General features: G+C 48.8%; 1 protein-coding gene across 7 annotated transcripts in view; it reads right to left on the bottom strand.

Moving 5' to 3' along the window:
* PAFAH2 (platelet activating factor acetylhydrolase 2) overlaps positions 1–17505 on the bottom strand; it is a 43749-nt gene extending 26244 nt beyond the window's left edge. For 6 of the 7 annotated variants that reach the window (XR_009700552.1, XR_009700551.1, XM_061186963.1 and 3 more), the window contains exon 1: positions 5354–5407. The gene's annotated coding sequence lies outside the window, so the exon portion shown is untranslated. Of the gene's footprint in view, positions 1–5353; positions 5408–17395 lie in introns of those variants that run through there. The other variant, XM_061186962.1, reaches the window with a different exon arrangement.
* Between the last annotated feature and the right edge of the window lie 1900 nt (positions 17506–19405).

Raw genomic sequence — 19405 nt, 5'->3', positions numbered from 1 at the left:
CACTGAACTAAGCTTTTTACATACGTTGCGTCATTTCATTCTCTCAATAACTGTCTGAGGGTGAGACCCTGTTTTACAGATGAGGAAACTAAGGCATGAAGAGGTTGAATAACCTTCCCAAGTCACACTGCTTCTAGGTGGCAAACTCAGGTCTGTCTAATCCAGACCTGAGCTCCTAACCCTCACTGATCCTGCTCATGGGGAGACTCAGTTACACATATACAAAATCACTGACCGAAACTATTAACTATAAAGGCACTTATGCTGGGCCTTGAAATATGAGGAAGATTTTAGAGGCAGGGGAGAAGAAGGAAAGCATTTCTAGAAAGAACATAATGTAAGAGCAGAAAGGGGCAGAGATACGGAAGAATATAATGTGGGCAGGAGATCAAACAGGAGCCTTCAACATGGCAGGTGTGCATGCTCTGACTAGAAAACATTCCTGTAACTTGGCTGCTTCTTAAATTGGGGTTAATGCCACTGCTCTCCGTCCCTCTTCAATCACATCATTACAGCAGCATCAGGCTTACTCTGTGCCAGGAACTACACCAAGTGCTTTACATACATATACTATTTAATTAAATCCTTACAACAATCTTCTGGGATATATATTGTTATCTCATCTTACAGATAAGGAAACTGATGCTTAATAAAGTTAGGTAATTTACCCAAGAACATACAGCTAGCAGAGCCAGAATTTGATCATGGGCAGTGTGGCTGTGACAGTGGAGAATGTGAGCAAACTTCTTGATATCCACTCTATCCTGCCCTCCTACACAGAAGCCTTGTGATTTGGGTGGGGTTGATACCTCACTAACTTCTAGAGTTGGGCCAATCATCCCTTGGTATCCCCATCAGTATCCGGATGAAGAGTGGGCTCATGAAATAAGTTGGTCCAACCAGAGTAAAGCCCAGGACTTTGGTTTGACGGTTGAGGGTGGAAAAGTTCTTTCTTGTTTTGAGCTAGAGTGATGTGCGGATATGAAGCCTTGAACTGTTGCAGCCACTCTGCTACCTTGTGGATGAAGCTACTTGTGGAGGATGGCAGAGCTGAGAGAATCATAGAGAAATACAGTCATATTTGTGAAGACTTTAAGAATCTCTGGATTAGATTGTACCTGAAACCTGACCCAGTCCTAGACCTTCTAGTTACAAGAGCCAATAAATCCCCTTTTTTATTTAAACCAACTGGGTTTAGATTCTATTGCTTGAACCAAAAGCACGTAAACAGATACACTGAGTCCTGAGCCACATTTTCAGTCATTACATTATTCTGCTTTCTTTAAGATGCTCTGGGATGGATCAGAAAGTTCAGGTCAAAGCATGCCTGGGCAAGAAGAGAACTTAGAGATCATTTCTCCTCACAATTATCCTCTGCACCACCACCCCCCTCAGCCCAGTATATAAATGAGCTTTACTGATGAAGAAATTAAGTTTAAGAGGTTATGAGAGCTGCTCAAGAGGTTAAGTGAGCTGCTCAAGGTCACCAGAACTATTATTACACAAAGATCTCCTCATTGCCAACTTCCAATTGTCTGATCTAATGGAAAACCCCAGACAACCAATAATACTAATGCCATTCTATTTAACTTTGGAAGATAATAAGTGATATTCTTTCTACTACAGATTTCTTCATTTTGTTTCTCTGAAGCAAATTTAAAAATAAACCTAATTCATTTTAAAAAGAAGCCCCTGATGCAGTCAGTGGACTATTCAGCCAAAAGGAAGCTGAACGTGTGCTGCTTAGTCTCAGACCCCGACCTTTTCCCCTTGAGGGCAAATGTACAGAGGACCCACGGCGGGTGGGGAGGGGGCACAGGACATGGCACCCACATGACAATGAAGCAGCGGCAAGTTCTCACTGCCATAAAAGTGGGTCAGACAAAATACTGTGGGAGTTCCAAGAAGAAAGAGAGCTCCTTTAGCTTGGAAGTGGAGGGCAGGGGAAGATGGGAAGATTGACTTTCGAGTAGAAGAATGTGTGAGCAAAGGCACAGAGGTGAGAAAGCACACTTGAGAAACCTCGAGAAGTTCGTGATGGATGCAAGGTGAGAAAGGAGGATGTGACCAGATTTGGAGGGTAGCAGTCCCTCAAGTGGTAGGCTAAGGCGTTGGAATCTACTCTGGAAATGAGGTCGTGGACATGGGAGATATAAAGTCTGAAAGACCCAAGTTTGAGGCCCAGCTCCTTCGCTGCCTAGCTTTCTTACCTTGGGCAAGTTACCTGATCTCTCTAAGCCTGATTCCCCATCTGTACAATGGGAATGCTACCCATCCTCATAAGGTTGCTATGGAGATAAAATGAAATAATGCATTTAAAGCACCTAGTGTAGTACCTGGCTCTTAGGAAGTATCCAGGAAATATTTGTTGATTGTGTGAAAAGTAGAAACAATAGGATCTGGCAACTAAGTGGATCTGGGGAGTTATGGGAGAGGGAAGAGCCAAAGACGAGTCAGGTTTCAAGACTGGGTGACCAGAATGATAGTAACTTCTTATAGGAAGAGATGTTGGTCTTAACCCGAACAGAGAACACTACGTGAGATAGGAATCGGGATGAGGGCACTTGAGAACAACCAAACAGAAGGGGAGCAGAACTCTCTGGCAGTCCTGGAAAGTTTCTGGGAAGGTCATCAACTAAATTAAATTTGGAAATAAATAAAAACTAAAGAAGCTAATTGACCAGAGTGAGGCTAACATGAAAATGAATCTGCATTCCCTGGGCTCATACTGACTGATGCACAAGTAGAATGGGAAGATGGGAAAATCCAATCTGACTGGCAAATTTTGCCTAAGAAACATCCACACCGAGCATCTAGAGTCATTTCTAATAAATGCCATGGACTTCTCCAAGGAAATCAGCCCAGGTGTCTCTACCTTCTTTGGCTCACCTTATCTAAACAATTCGCGGTGGTGCCTGCCTAAAGTCCTCTCTACCCATCCAAACCTGTCCCAACCATCAAAGCCCAGTGAAATCTCTGGTTCTCTGTGAAGCTTTCCAAGTCCTTCCAACCTTCCCTCCTCTCAACTCTGAGTACTGTCTGCCTCCCTCACCTCATAACTAATCACAGGCTGCCTCAGGACAGCTCTTGAATTAGTACGTATTCTAGCAGTTTTCAATCAGTAACTTGCCTCCAATAAGTGGTCCAAGTAGAATCTAGATCAGAAGTTCCTGAATCTATTATCACAATCAACTGGAAAACTTTTCAAAAATATAGGTTTTAGGGCCCCCATTGCCAGAGGTCAATTAGTTTATAAAGCTTCCCAAGCTTTCTGATCCCCAAGGTTCAAGAACCTCTGGTCCAGATGGTACCCAGGATTTTTCTTTTATTCTTTTATTCAGTCTGATTTTTCTTTTATTCAGACGTGTGCATGCAGCAAATATTTACTGAGTGTATATGGTATTCCAGTCCACCATTTTCATATTAATGAAATGATAATGACTGTGATACCACTTGGTTTAATCCCCATGGCCACCTAGAAGCATGTTTCTGCCAGTACTAGGCTTAATGCAGTGCCCTGCATATAACTGGCCTCAATAGTCAGTTTATCCAATGAATGCTATTTAATTTTTTACACATGTATGCCTTATCTCTTCACATATGCTACAGAGGTAGACTGTGTTTTACATTTCTTTGGAGTCCAAACCATCTATCCTCATGCTTTCTCCACATAGTAGGGACCCCAAAAATGCTTCCTTTATTTGGCTTTGATTTAAACCCTCTCAATTCTTTAATCTCTGTCTTTTTGATCTAAAAATTAGGCTATATGGTATAGTGGGGAAAAAAAGGCTTTGGTGACAGTCTGAACTCCACTTCCATCACTTAATTGGCTGTGTGACCTTGAGCAAGGTCCTTCAATTCTAAGCCTCTGATAACTTCTCCACATGATAGAAATAATAAATCACTCATGAAGTTGCTGATGAGGATTAAATGAATGTATGTAAAGCACCTGACATATAGAAGGCCCTATAACCATAACAAACTACATGACCTCTCTCAGCCTAAGTTCCCTATAAGTAAAATGAGGACACTTCATAAGTGAAAATTAATAAGAAAAGTGATATTGCCTAGGTCCTGGTACATTTTAAGTGCTCATAAAATGCTAGGAATTAATTAACAATGCTATGGCTCTCTTTCCTCATACCCAGGTAAGCTTTTTTTTTTTTTTTTTTTCCGGGATTTTTGTGGTTTTCTGGATTAAACCCTTTGACAAAATGGTTTCTTTCCTCCTGGCCTTTTCGAGTCTGAGACACCCCTCCCAAGACCAGCGTCTACTAAACAGGCCCAGAAGAGCCCAGAGGGAATGGACAGGGCTTACGCTGCAGCTGTCCATCTCCTGCTGGGGCCCTGTTTCCAGGGTTCAGGGACCACCCTTCTGCCAGCTGTGTGGACTTTTCATCACTGGCTATTTCAGGACAGAGTCCAAGACAAGCACTTCTCTGGGGTTTCCTTCCAGACAAAGCTCTCTGGAGTCTTAAAGCTCATTAGTCTGTGGTCTCTGGGGAAGTGAGGAACTAACATCCTGCTCTCAGAGAATGGAGACACCAAGTGCTCAAGGGGCAGGTTTGAGCAACAAGGGGACAGAGCTATAAAAGGAGCCAAGATAAGAGTTTTTCAGAGCATTAATAATTATAGTAAAAATAATCTCTCGCTTGTGGAGGCTTTACAGTTTATAAAGCACTTCACACGTATTAGCTTATTGGCTCCACAACACTGCCTCAAGCTGAGACGGAGAGAGAAACTGTCATCTCCATTTCGTATTATGGGTTGGCCAAAAAGTTCGTTCAGGTTTTCCGTACCATCTTACGGAAAAATCCGAACGAACTTTTTGGCCAATTCAATAATAGCTGACGAGAGTGAGTCTCAGAGAAGCTCCGTGATCTGCCCAGGGTCACACAGCGAGAGAGCTGCAGAGCTGGAATAAAACACAGGTCTGCTGACTTCCAGTCCTGGGCACTTCCGTGGATTGTGAAGAAAGAATGGTGACCCTTCTTTCACTAGTATGAAAACCAGGAAACGGAGGGTAAAAGTGAAGCACATAAAAAGTGTGGAGCACAAAGAAGGCCACGTTTCAGAGAGGTGATGCCGTGGGCTCGGGGTGGGGCTGTGGGCTCCGAACGAGAGAGCTCACCGCGGGATTCCAGGGGCGCCGGGAGTGAAAGCGCAAGATGATAGTGGGAGAATAAAGGGTGAGGGCGGATATTGGAGGTGTCTCAGTAGGAAACAGAAAAGATAAAAGACTAATGTGGATTAGTCTGGGATTGAGACGAGAAGCCCCCCAAACCTGGCTGGAATGTGAGCAAGTCTGCAAACCCCTCAGTCCAGAATAGAAGCTTTCTCCAATCAAACTTACCCAGTCAAGTTGACCTCTCAGAAGCAACCCAAATGGTCAACTCGACGGAAACGGGAAACTGCCCAGGAGCCAGCTGCCCTTTGGTAGTTGTAGTTTCCAGAACTCGAAATTAGCGCTTAAAAGCATTTCCCGCCTCTCTGTCCGGAACTATAACTTCCGAGGTGCACAGCGCAAGATGGCACATTACGACCCGCCCCCCAGGACTACAATTCCCAGAGTTCTACACGGCCCCTCGTCTTGGTGTGAAACCGCCCAAGGCCCGGAATGCGGTGCGATTCCTCCCCCTGGTGGTCGAGGAGCCGCCACCACGATTACAAAGCCCGAGCGGAGCGTTACTGCTTATAGTCCCGGTTAGTAACCCTCCGCCTCACCGTTCCTCAAATAATTCCTGGGCGTGCCTGGACATAGCCTGGGCTTCGCTTTATTCTCAGGGTCGTGAGGAGGAGGTCTGAGCTTGTTTTGTGTTCTCCACCTTGTGCTTCCAGTGAGAGTATAAGACTGATCATTCAAATTAAGGGCGCATTTCCCACCAACCTTACCCGTTGACACTTGTGGTATTCCATTGTCCTTCTTCAGAAATTCATGGCCAAGAACTGAGAGGAACCTGAGAGATTCCTCCCCGCCCCTCCGGCCCCAGCCCCTCCATCCATCCTCACTTTGCTGACACTATGCTGATTCTTAGGGACACACTGGTGAACAAGTTACTGTCGCTAGCCTCTAAAGAATTCACAATCCAGCGGAGGATTCCGACAAATGAAGAATTACACGGTGATACGAGCTCTAATGGGGAAGACGCAAGGGGTTATAGGAGCCTTCTTGAAAGGCAGCATCTGCCCAGGCTTGGGAGAAATGGGACGGTGTCTTCAAGGCTTCTTGGAGATCTTAGAGCAATGTTAAAATTGAGAACTGAAGGAATAGGACTTAGCCAGGAGTACGGGGAGTATGAAGAATGTTCTACACTCTGGAGCACAGAGTGTGAGGGATGGGATAGAGAGGCACACCTGAGGAGGGAGGCAGGACCACATCCTCAGGAGTCTTGTAAACTTCCATGAGAAAATTGGATCATCCAGGCATCTCAGAAACTTTCAAAGCCTTCCTACTACCTGCTGAATGAGGTCCCAACTTCTCAGCTTGGCATTCAAGGTCCTCCCCAAACTGCACCCCCCACCCATCACCACCACGTACTCTGAAGTGTTGCTCCTGGTGTCCTCTGACAGGAATTGCCTTTCTTCGGCCCTGCCCCGCCCCCAGCTACGGTCACCTCCTCACCAGTCTCAAGCTGTAGCAGGTTCTCATTGTTACCTCCACACGTTTATTCATGCTCTTCTCTCCACTCTTCCCTGCCTGATGGCCTATCTAATCCTGTTCTTCCTTTAAAATTCCTCTAGATCCTTCCTCTCCACGAAGCTTCCCTGATTCCCCTCCAGTCCCAAAGGACCTCTGCCCCCTCTCAGTTGCTGGGATATTTGTGTGCACCTTTCGTTTGGGGGCTTATGTCACACCACCCTGTCCCATCTCCTAAGTGAGAGGTCTTAACTCTGCAATCAATTGTGAGTTCTTTGAGGTCAGATGCTGAGTCCTACAGCTGATCGCTCCACCCACCAACTCACATACCCTCAAATCACCAGTGTCCAGATTCCATGCTTCAGGCTTCTTTAGAGTCTCCTCTCCTCTTGACACACTGTCACCACCACCATCCTTCCAGGAACCAAGATAAAGTCATCACGAGAGAGTGATGGCAGCACCGCATGTGGTAATCAAGCCCCGGATTTAATTAAAGCTGTGGTTGGTGGTGGTGACGGCAGAACAAAAAAAGCTTAGTGCAGATCAGAGGTGGTTCTCTCTGGCTAATTAATCAGTGCTCTGCAGCTGGCCCAGAATACCCAGGACTAACTAGAGTCCCTGCTCCTGAGAGGGACAGCTGGAGTTTGTTTCTCTGTCTCCTACTCCCAGACTAGGCCATACTGGGGACGTTTGCTGGCCAGCTAAGTTTTAAACTTCCCAGGGACAGGGATGTCACAGCCTCCTTTACCTCCTTTGTCACTGTTAGGAAGATCTACCTTGGGCCCAGAGTCCTGTTGCAAAATAAAATACTTGAGTTCAATTGCATTTCATTCCAATCTAGTCTTTTTGGGGACAAACGACCCAAACGCTTTAAGTTTTCAGCAAGTGGTTGATTTTCCAGGCTTTCATTATAGATCCCATCCTCCAACAGTTCAAGGATCTCTTCTGGTTGGCTACCATCCCACTCCAGCCTTTACCTTATTGCTAAGTGACTTTAAGTTGGCATATGTGTGACCAGATTTGGATTTCCCCTTCTCCCCACTACATGCTGAAGTTGGTGGACAACACTTTTTAAAATCAAACTATAATATGCATACAACAAAGTGTGTGAAGTGCACTAATACTAACTGTTTTTTAAAAAAAAAAATTTGATATAGCCATCACCTAGTTTGAAATGTAGAACATTTCCAGTGCTCCCAAAAGTTTGTCTCATGTCTCTTCTCTGTTTTCAATCACTCACCCCCCAGAGGGAGCCACTGTTTTTTGTTTCCTATCATCTCATTGGGACCCAGTTGGAGTCTGGGTGAATCCTCTTTTACCATCCTGTTATCAGGTAGAGTGTATATGCTTAATAAAGATCAAGAACAATAACTGTCCTACTCTATTATTGTTACTATAATAACAATAATAAGCACTAGAAATCAAGCAGTGAATAGAGAGATTAATTCCCTACTCACATGGTGCTTTCATTCTATTGAGGGGAGACAGATAATAAGCAAGCATATAACCAAGATAATTGCATACCATTAAGTGCTCTAAAGGAAATAAGATGCTTTGATGGAGAATAAAAGGGGTGAGCTACTCTCAGTAGGATGGTCGGGGAAGGATTCTCTGTGGAGCTGGCGTCTGAGCTGAGCCCAACCATACCTACCATTTCTTGATTACCTACTATGTATCAGACATGTCATTAGGAACTTTCAAATCCTTTACCTCATTTAGTCCTCCTGGGAAGTATGTCATATTCTTTCTATTTTTCAGACAAGAAAACAGAGGCTCAAAGAGGTAGTAGCAGACAATGTGGATACCAGCCTCATAGCCCCTCAACCCTTCTCTGAGCCCCCGGTGTGGCGGTTTCCAGCAGCTGAGAGCCCCTGCACTCAAAGTCCCGCTTGTGTCTGCTTCCTTGCCCGAGGGCTGTCTTAGGCATCTATGAACCAGGAAGGGAGAGGCATGTGCTACCCACCCCAAGGGCAACCTTCGGCCATCATGGAAGTTGATGACGCTCCATCCTTAGATAGGATGATTCTGAGGTGCATTTCACACTGTCTCTTGAGTTTTCCATGGGGAGCTGAACCCGGCTGCTCACAGCAGCAAACTACACATTAATGCTCCCCATATTATTTCTCCCCTCCCTGCGTCACTTTCTCCACGCTCTAACTTCTGCTCCTTGAAATCACCTCCCAAATAGACTATGAGCACCCAAGTCTCAGGGTCTGCTTTTGGGGGAACTCAAGCCACCCCCTTGCTCCAAGCACAGAAAAGTGCTTGGGGACATAACATTCTGAAATTGTGCCATGCCCTGTCACCCTGTATGCCTTTGCAAGTGCTGTCTCCTCTGCCGAAACATGTGTTGAATCCGTTGTGGTCCATCCAATGTCCATGACACTCCATCCCTGCCACCCTCCACCTGATGAACTCCAGCTGCTAGTGTCCAGCACTGGTAAGAATCATGTTTGTGCCAAGTGCTTGGCAAACCCTATCTCGTTCAGTTGACACAGAGATTCTGAGACATCGGTAGTACCATTCCTGATTTGCAGGTCAGGAAACAGATTCACAGAGGCCAGGAGACTTACCCAAGTTTTATAGTTAAAAACTGGCAAAGCCAGGACAAAGGGAATTCCCTGGCAGTCCAGTGGTTAGGACTCCGCGCTTCCACTGCAGGGGGCACAGGTTCGATCCCTGGCTGGGGAGCTAGGATCCCACAAGCCACACAGCACGGCCGAAAAATAAATAAATAAAAATTTAAAATCCAGGACCAAAATGCAGATTTACCTATTCTACTGCCTTAACCCTTGGCTGGAGAGAAAGGATAGGAATCGGGGTCTCTAGAGTTGTTCCAGCATTTCCCCTCTCAGAGAGGGGCCTAAATGAACAGCTGAGGGATGCCCCCCCCCTCCGACCCTGAGGTAGTCACCAGAGCCTCAGCTGGGAGGAGTAGAGACTATGGAGCCCAGAGGAAGGAGACCAGGTTGAGGGGGCTTCCTACAAACAAAGAGGCTGGACATCCTGCCCACCCGCCCCTGGGAGGGGAAAACTTGTGAAGGCATTACTCTTTCTACTATCTGGCTCCTTCCATGGCTTTGGGAGTTTACTTGGCCTTGGCAATGGCCTGCTTCTCAGAATCTCTCAACAAAAATGATTCTCAGAGGCTAGACCAGTTCGGGGACACCAAGAGGCCAAAGGAGGCCTGAATTCCCACTCTTAATCTTCTCTTCCAGGCCCTCAGTCTTGTTATCAACAAGCCCATCAAATGCCTGGTAAAGGCCCACCAGCCTGCAGAACACGAGCTGGCTAGGTGGGTACCAAGTTCTCAAGGCAGGTTGAGGAAAATGGGGGTGGGGTGGGGTGGAACCCTTATCAACAATGCCATGTCAGTCCCTGCTTAAAATCCTCCTCAGACTGCTGTCAGGCTCCACAACGAAAGCTGCAGTCCTTCCAGAAGCGCAGAAGACCTTCAAGGTCTGGACCAACTTCCTTCAGCCTGTCAGATTCACTCCTCCTTCTCATCCAAAGTGACAAGCTCGTCCCTAGACAGGCATGCACTCAGCCATCTCCATGCATTTGTTTGTGCTTTTTCCATTTTGCTTGTGCTGCGTCTTTCTGGTCTACTCTCTGTCCAATCTTTCAAACCCAGCAGAGATGTCACTTTCTCTGGGAAATCATTCCTGGCTGAATCCCCCTGTGCTTCCCTAACACTCACTGGCGTCCCCGTAACAGCACACATAACAGTGCAGTGAAGCGACCTGTGTGCCCGTCTCCTCTGAACAGGACCATGGCTCCTTGAGGGCATGGATGCCATCTTATTCATCTCTGTGGGCCTAGCACAGCACCTGCCACAGTGGGTGTTGGTTCAAAGAATGAGCGAATAAGAGGCACCCAGAGCAGAGGCTGCAAACATGAATGCCTTCAGGGTCCAAGCAAGTCAGGTAAATTGGTGTAAGACAGTAGGGAGTGGGAGGGACTGTGGCAAACTGGACGGTGATTGGCTCGCCTAAAGGAATTCAAATTTGATTAAAGAACACAGGTGGGTAAAACCTGGCCTCTGTTCAAAACAATAGTAATAATCATAGTTATTGTAAACTTACTCTGCACCAGGAGATAAGGTGCAGTGGTTCAGAGTGTAGGCTCTGGAAATGGGCTGCTGGATTTGAATCCCAGCTCTCCTGCCTGTTAGCTGTGAGACTTTGGTCATGTCCCTGAACTCTCTGAGCCTCAGCTTCCTCACTTGCAAAATGGAAATAATAATAATACCTACCTTATAGGGTTGTTGTGAGGATTCAAAGAGTGAATACGTGAAAAGGATGTAAAATGGTGCCTGGCACATGGAAAACACCCAAGAAGTGCTAGCTATCACTATTCCTTGATGGTGAGTGCTCAGAGAAGGCTTCCCTGAGGAGGTGACATGTAAACTGAGCCCTGCATGTCGATAAGCAGCCACCCATGATGAGCTCTGAGAGAAGAACGTTCCAGGCAGAGGGGACAGCCAGGTGAAAGGTCCTAAGGTGGAAATGGCTTTGCTGGGTCTGGAGCACAGTGGCCGGGGAGTGGGGCAGGAGACAATGTCTTGAGGGCAGGCAGGGCCCAGATCATGGAGGGCCTTCTAAGCTGTGGAAAGAAGCCTGGATTTTGTTCTTGTGTGATGGAAGCCACTAGGGGAGTTTGTTTCAAAATATAGGTTTTATTATTATTTAGGTACAGTGAGGCCAACAGACCAGGAGACAACTGCCATTGGAAAGACAGTCCATTATACTCACAGAACCCAAGAGGAGGAGGCATACCATGCCACTGGGGCGGGGCAGTAGGGGGGCACATGGGGAAGCATCAGGGTTGGTCAGGAGGCAGAGGGAGGGAGGGGAAAACACAGGCAAGGGTCTTGATTGTGGTTTCCATGGGAGGAGTGGGTGAGGCCGCAAGCAGTCTTAGAATTGGCTGGATGAATAATTTCAGTGGGCTCTGGGCATGAGGCTGTCTCCAGTTGCCTGGTACCTGACCCTGGGATGCATAGGTCAGGGGAGTAGTGTGGCCCTGAGTGTGAGAGCCCAGTAGAGGAGGTGATGGGGTATAGGCTCTGGATTGGGTAGTTTGCATTTGAAAGGCAAGCTCAAGGGTGAGTTGTTTACTATCTATAGGAATTGGCTACCCTGGGAGGGGCAGTCCCTCCAGGGTCAGCAAGGCCCTGGTGCCAAACATCAAAACACAGAAACTAAAAAGACATGGCTAATACAGAGTTACAGCCAAGGGGAGACGGGGTTTACATTTTAACAAATCCTCTGGCTGCTGTGAGGAGACAGTGTTTTAGTGAGACAAGAGGAAAGCAGAGACCAGAGGCCAATGCAATGACCCAGGTGCAAAATGATGGTGGCCTGGACTTTGGAGGGTGCAGGGGAGGTGGGAGCCCGCTAACATCAGGGTCTGTATGGAGGCGGGGCTGCAGGACCTGATAGACATCCAATGAGGATGCCTTTGGGTTACAAGAGGCAATCGAAGCCCATCCTGCTTTTATTTCTGGGGTTCACGCCTGTGTTTCCTTCCCCAGTTATGAACTGTACTATCTCACTCTTCTGATGTTAATGGCATAGTAAAGGGATTCTAGGAAATACTTCCGGATTAGGGATTGAAATAAAGTGTCCAACATAGTGCCTGGCACATAGTAGGTCCTCAACAAATTGATAGCCTTTTCTTCCTTGAGGGAAAGTAGAAAGCCCAGCAGATCTGATGTCAAACACACTGCAGTTTGGTCCCAGCTCTATCACTCACTAGCTGGGTGGCCCTAGACAAGTGATTTCACCTCTGCATCCCCCTTCCCTAGTCTGGAAGCAGAGATAAGAGTCCCTCACTCTTCTGGTGCTTGTAAGAATTAAATGAGGCGATGTATGTCAGGGGCTCCATCAACTACAGCAATAATTATCACGTCATTATGGAATGTCAGTCTAAGCCAGGCTCCCAAGGTGGGGCCCAGACTCCAGAAAAATGGGACTGAGGCCCCTTCAACTCCTCCTCGGGGCCCACCTCTGGGCCTGATCCCTGCCCCCAGCTCCCACCCCTCTGCTGAGCATCTCCTCAAAGAGCCAACTGAAAGCTGTTTACTCTGCCAAGCAGCATCCCTGGGGAGGAAGGAGAGGATGAATAAATCTTCCTGCCTTGGCTTTGGAAAGCAGGCTGTCAATTACCTGGGGTTGCAAGCAGCCTGCCTGCTAGGTAAACATTTGCCAAGCTGGCCCCAATGATTAACCACTTGGCACCCAGGGCCGAGGTGGACGTGTCCAGGTATGGGCAGCTCTGGGAGGCTCCAGAAACTAGGGGAGACTGGGCATGGCTTCTGGAGCCTTCAGAGAGGGTCTAATTCAGGTTAAATATTCAGGAGGATGGCACAGAATAGCTTCAGAACTAGGGTTAGAAATCGACTTTACTTGGCCTGTCCAAATCTGCTGTCCCCTAGCCCCTACCCTGGACCCTTGCCCCAGGAATACAGGCCTCAAAGGAACAGCCAGAGCTGAGAGCTCAGCCTGTGGTTTCCAGCAGGTGTCCTGTTTGTGAGGGGCTGGACCAGAGATGCCTGCTCACCTCAGTCTCCTCTGGCTTTCTCCAGATAACAGAAACCCACCCTGAGGAAGCAGAGGCCTGCCTCCCAGGGGAGGGGAGCCCAGACCCTGGGCCACATCTAGGTGTGGCTGGTTAGAAGACAGCCTAGGGCTGACTATAATTATTCACATGTGTGCATACCTGTAGAGTTTGCCAAGCACTTTCCCACGTGTTGTCTCATTCAAGGAGCCCCACAATAAAGCTGTGAAGCAGGAATTACACGCCCCTCCAACCTGTGATGCACTGGTTCAAATCCAGGTTCTGTTATTCACTGGCTGTGAAGGCTTGGAGCAATCACTCCACCTCTCTGAACCTCATTAACCTCACCTGTGAAACGGGGTGAACAGCTGCCCTGGCAGTTTTGCTGTGAGGCTTAAATGAAATCATGGATATAAAGAGCTCAACAGGGACTTCCCTGGTGGCACAGTGGTTAAGAATCCACCTGCCAACGCAGGGGACACGGGTTCAATCCCTAGTCCGGGAAGATCCCACAGGCCACGGAGCAACTAAGCCCATGCACCACAACTACTGAGCCCGCGCACCACAACTACTGAAGCCTGCACACCTAGAGCCCACGCTCTGCAACAAGAGAAGCTACCTCAATGAGAAGCCTGCGCACCACAATGAAGAGTAGCCCCCGCTCGCCGCAACTAGAGAAAGCCCCTGCGCAGCAACAAAGACCCAACACAGCCATAAATAAATAAATAAATAAATAAAGAGCTCAACAGTGCCTGGCACATGGTCAGCAAATCTGTAAGCCCCTCCCTCGAATTCCTCATTTTACAGAAGAGGAAAATGAGGCTCAGTGAGCTGTCAACTCTTAGTCTTCTAAATATTAAAAAAAAAAAAATTATTCTACAAATGCGTAGTGAGCACCTGTCAAAGTTGTATTTCACTCATTCATGAGGAAACTCTCAGGATCACAAAGCTGGTTCAGAGGACTCATTGATAACAGTCAGCAAAGCACAGAGAAGGCTGAAATAAGATTGCTAGTCAGATTCCCAACTGGCAAATGCTCTATAGTGCATGACTATAATCTTTGGGGTGATCTCTACTGGTCAGAAATCATTTATATCACTATTGGACAAAAATCCTTTGTATCTTATCTGTTTTCTACAAGTTGACATCTTAGTTCTCAGGCTTATAAAATACCTGGATCCTAATACATAGGGAGTCACATGACCCTCGGGGGCTTGCTAGAAGATGCCCCAATGGACAGATGAAGGTCAAGCAGCCTCCACATTGCCTCACTTCCAAGTTCGTATACTTTTCCTTAACAAAGTCAAGTCTTGACAGGATGGGAAAGGGAAGGATTGACCTACAACCTATATCAGGATTACTTCTGAGTAAGAATTCCAGACCTTTTTGCTCTGGAAAGCCTAGTCCTGCTACCATGTTAGGCTGAGAGTGAGAAATTGAAGGCCCAGAAAAAAGGATGTGACTTGTCCAAGGTCACAAGCTGTGCCTGGGGGAGAAGCAGAGGCCAGACCTGCTTTCCCCAACTCCCCTCCCCGGGTCCCCTGGGCTGCTCCTCTGGCCTTCCCCCAGGTGGGGTCCAGGTGTGAGTTGTCGCTGTGGGCAGACAACTGCATCCTGCATCTGTCCGCTCTGCATCCTGGTGGTGCCTAGAGGGGCAGACTCACTTTAGCTGGAGCTGGACCGATATTGCAGGGCCCTGTGGGGATTCACCACAGTTTGGGGTTATCTGTGCTCCAGCAAGTGAGAGCTGAAACCCCAGAGTCTCCCGCAGCCTCCAGCCCCCGCTCTTGCTAATTCCGTAGTGAGACACCCAGATGGCTCAGAGAGGGAGGAAAAAACAGCAGCAGATAAGACGCAGCAGATGGGTTTCCACGGTGATTGCCTCCTGGAGCTCCGAGTGTCTTCTTTCTTCCAGAACAGAGATGGGGATGCAGCAGGAAGAACACAGGCACAGGAAGGAAAACCCAAGTCCTGGTCCCAGTCTACCCAGATGGACAGCTTGATGCCCCTTGTGCAAGTCATCTCACTGCCCTGGGGCCTGAGGTGGGAGAGAGGACATCATTTGTTAGGTGCCTGAGGGTCAGGCATGGTGTTGTTTGTTTGTTTGTTTGTTTTTAAATTTATTTTGTTTATTTTTGGCTGCATTGGGTCTTTGTTGCTGTGCACGGGCTCTCTCTAGTTGCAGCAAGCAGGGGCTACTCTTCGTTGAGGTGCACAGGCTTCTCATTGCGGTGGCTTCTCTTGTTGCGGAGCACGGGCTCTAGGCACGTGGGCTTCAGTAGTTGTGGCTCCCGGGCTCTAGGCGCGCCGGCTCAGTAGCTGTGACACAGGGGCTTAGTTGCTCCGCGGCATGTGGGATCTTCCCAGGCCAGGGCTCGAACCCGTGTCCACTGCATTGGCAGGCGGATTCTCAACCACTGCGCCACCAGGGAAGCCCCCAGGCATGGTGTTTTCAATGCCAAACATTCACGATCTCACGTAATCCTCTTCCCAGCGAGTCTTTGAGGAAGGAGCTATTACCACCATTTACAGATGAAGAAGCAGAAGCACAGAGAGGTAAAGTCGCTCGCACAGGAACACAAGCTTGCCAAGTGCTCTTAACCACAGCACTATACAGGGCTCCAGGCCCCTTCCTCCTGGGAGACTAGATATAGTCCTTCTGGAGGTTTCAGGCCCAACCCAGAGGAGGAAGGCCAGGAGGGAGGCAGACTCAGGGTGCAAAGAGGGAACACTTCAGATCAAACAGTGATGCTAGCGCCCATTTTCTACCTGGACACCTTGGCCTGCATGACACCTGGCACTTCAGGCAGGAAGAAACCCCACGCTCAGGCAGCCCCCAGGCAGCGTGACACCACCATAGCAATGAAACAAACACTGTGGTGCTCAGAGCTCCGGGATGCCGTCCAGAGCACCTCCTTATCCTCAAATCCACAAAAAGGCCTTCTTCAACCTTGCCCTGCAGGAAGCAAGACTTCTGCCTCATCCCAGAAGCCTCTGAACCAGGCGCCAGGCCTTCTCTTCCTCCTCCTCTTCCTCCTCCTCCTATTCACTGCTGTCCTCTCCTTCCTGCCCTTCCCGCTCCCCTCTCTTCAAAGTGTTGGCTTCTGTCCCATTGATCAGAGCCCAAGTATGGGACGGGAACTCCTGGAGGCTTTGATGAGCCCTAAAGAGCCTGATGGAGGCCCTGGAGCCCTTGGCAGAGCCCAGAGATGTATTTTTAGGATGAGCCCAGTGCAGTCCTGCCTGCCAGGATGCCCTGCCTTCTCTTCCTCCATCCAAGGCCCAGGGCAACTGTGTGACTCGCTTTTGGACAAGCCCAGGCCCCGGCTGGCCCCCTGCAGACATGAAAGTAGGAGAGGGCTTGTGTAGAGATGCAAGTGTGGGTGTGCGCACGAGCCAGCCAGGGTGTTCAGGGCTGGCGGTGGGAGAGCTGGAACAGGATCAGGGTCCCCGCATCCCCTCACCAACTGGCCTTGGCCTCCTACCCTCCCAACTTTGTCCATCATCCATTTATTCACTTATTCAACAAGCATTTGTTGGCCATTTATTATACGAATGCTGGAATGAAAAGTATGAACAGGGGCTCCCCTGGTGGCACAGTGGTTAAGAATCCGCCTGCCAATGCAGTGGACAAGGGTTTGAGCCCTGGTCCGCGAAGATCCCACATGACACAGAGCAACTAAGCCCGTGCGCCACAACTACTGAGCCTGCGCTCTAGAGTCCGCGAGCCACATCTACTGAAGCCCGCGTGTCACAGCTACTGAAGCCTGCGTGCCTAGAGCCTGTGCTCCGCAACAAGAAGCCACCGCAGTGAGAAGCTGCGCACCGCAGCAAAGAGTAGCCCCTGCTCGCCACAACTAGAGAAAGCCCGTGTGCAGCAATGAAGACCCAATGCAGCCGAAAATAAATAAATAAATAAATAAATAAATTTTAAAAAAAAAAAGAAAAAGATGAATGGAACGCAACCCCTAGCCTCAGAACCGAAGTCCTGACCTTCCTCCCCAAATCGGCTCCCAACTCAGTTCATCTCAGTTGACGGCAGCTCCATCTTGCCTGTGGCTCACGCCAAACCTCACATCCAATCCATCAGCAAATCTGTTGTTTTTCCCTGACTCAAAATATATCCAGAAAATAACTACTTCTCACCCCTTTCACCCATGGTCCAAACCACCATCAGGGCTCACCTGCATGACTCACCTGGTCCAATGGGGCTCCCAGCTTCCGTCTCTGCTGCTGTGTCAGCCTCTCAGCTGGAGTCCGAGCGGTGCTGTGGAAACAAGGTTAGATCAGGCCTTGCACACGGCAGGCAGACTCCCCACCCAGAACCTGTGCCCTGGCGGAATGACCTTCCCCTAGAAACATCCTCCGCTGACTCCCTCACCTCAAAGGCCAGCTTTTCAGGGAGGCCTGCCTCTAACAGTTAACATTGCATTTAACATTGCAGGCCCTCCCCTTCTCCAGAGCATCACTGCCAAATATCACGTGAGATATTTTACTTATCTGTTTTGTTTATTGCTGATTTTCTCTCTCAGGAAAGTAAGTGCCACCAGAGCAAGATTTTGTCTGCTTGGATCACTCCCTGAGCACCCGGCTGGCCCACAGTAGGGGCTCATTAAGTAGCTGTGGAATGAGTGAAAGAGTGACTTGTGGGGTGACCCGTAGGAAAAGCTGACCCTGCCTCCACTTCTGCTATTTCCTGTCTGTCCCCACACAGGCAGCTGCAGTGATGTCATTGCCTCAGATGCCTTTTATGGCCCCCTGGGTTAGGCAGCCCCTCCGGGCACTCCCACAGTCCCCCTTCCCTCGTCCTGTAATTGCCTGGTTACTGGTCTCTCTTTCCCTGGGACAGTGAGCCTGGGAGGGTGGGGCCATGCCTCTCGATCAGGAGGTGGAATGGTGCAGAAGTTAAAGGAACGGATGTCCTGGGTCCAAATCCAGGCTGAGGTGTGGGGGGAATTGAATCAAGTTACCTAAGCTCCCTGGGCCTCCATTTCCTCATCTGGAAAATGGGGATAATAATAGTATCTCCCTCAAAGCCCTCACAAGAGAGGATTAAATAAGCTAATGCACTGGCACTCAGAGCCATGCGTGGCACATACTAAGTATAATATGAATGTTAGCTAATGTTAGCTATTATTGTTCTTCAATATTGTATCCGCAGTGCCTGGCACAAAACCTGGCCCATATTTAGTACTCATTAAGTATTTGCTGGCTGAATGAATGAATGAGTACAAGCACAGAGGATGAAGAAATGGCATGAGAACCTAGAGGCGCTCCATAACCCAGCCGGAGGATAGTTAGGGAAACTTCCTACAGGAAGGGAGCCTTGGGCTGATCCCTGTAGGATGAGGAGGAGTTAGCAGAGGAGGGTGGAAGGCAGCAGCAGCATGTGCAACGGCCCCTCTTCGCAGGAGAGAACCCGACGCATGCAGGAAAGTCAGCCCCTCACCTAGTGACTGACCCTGTAGTGCAAAGAGGTCAGATTCCCCTCTGTTGGCCATTTTGAGGACTTTCTTGGGTGTATGAACTGTGCCCCACCCCAGACTGGCTGCCCACTGAGGGGATAACATTCCCATGGTGGCTCCCTCTTCAGATCAGCGGCCCTCTGAGATCAGAGGAAGGCAAGAAGGCAGGAGGCTGCCACTTGTTGAGGGACACCCACAGGGTAGGCCTAGCTTTGACCAGGCTACTGTCTCATGGCAGATATTATTATTGCCTTCCTAGAGAAGAGGGGGCAGAGGCCCAACATCATCCAGCCAGTAAGAGATAGAAGCAGAGTCCTGGCTCCCTGTGGCTGCCCTCGTCAGACTGGGGCTCCTGGCGGCCAGAGTCTCTCTCTCTCATCATTTCAGCGATTCCTCAGTGGGTGACATCGCCCATTCCTGACTTCCGTCGTAGAGCACAGACCCAAGAACTGAGGAGGGGGAAACCCTCAGTGGGGTGTGGACTAATGGAGAGTCAGTTCACCCTCAGAAAGAACTCCCCATATGAACTGGAGTAAGGATCCAGTCCTACAGACCCTTCCCACAGAGCTCCAGGCAAGGGCTGACCTGTGCGCCTGAGTGTAAGGTGCCACGAACGGGCCTGAAAAAGCTGGAGCTGGAGCTGGATAGGACTGGTGGAGGGTGAGGGCGGGGCGGCTGAAGGAAGAGGGACCAATCCTGGGAATAGCTGGGAGCACCTTGCCCAATACCACCCCCCCCAGCC

Source organism: Eubalaena glacialis, chromosome 3 (genome assembly GCF_028564815.1).
Source record: "Eubalaena glacialis isolate mEubGla1 chromosome 3, mEubGla1.1.hap2.+ XY, whole genome shotgun sequence".
Classification (NCBI taxonomy): Eukaryota; Metazoa; Chordata; class Mammalia; order Artiodactyla; family Balaenidae; genus Eubalaena; species Eubalaena glacialis.
Note: the sequence above shows the minus strand (reverse complement) of the source record. Positions and strands in the feature narration are given on the sequence as shown.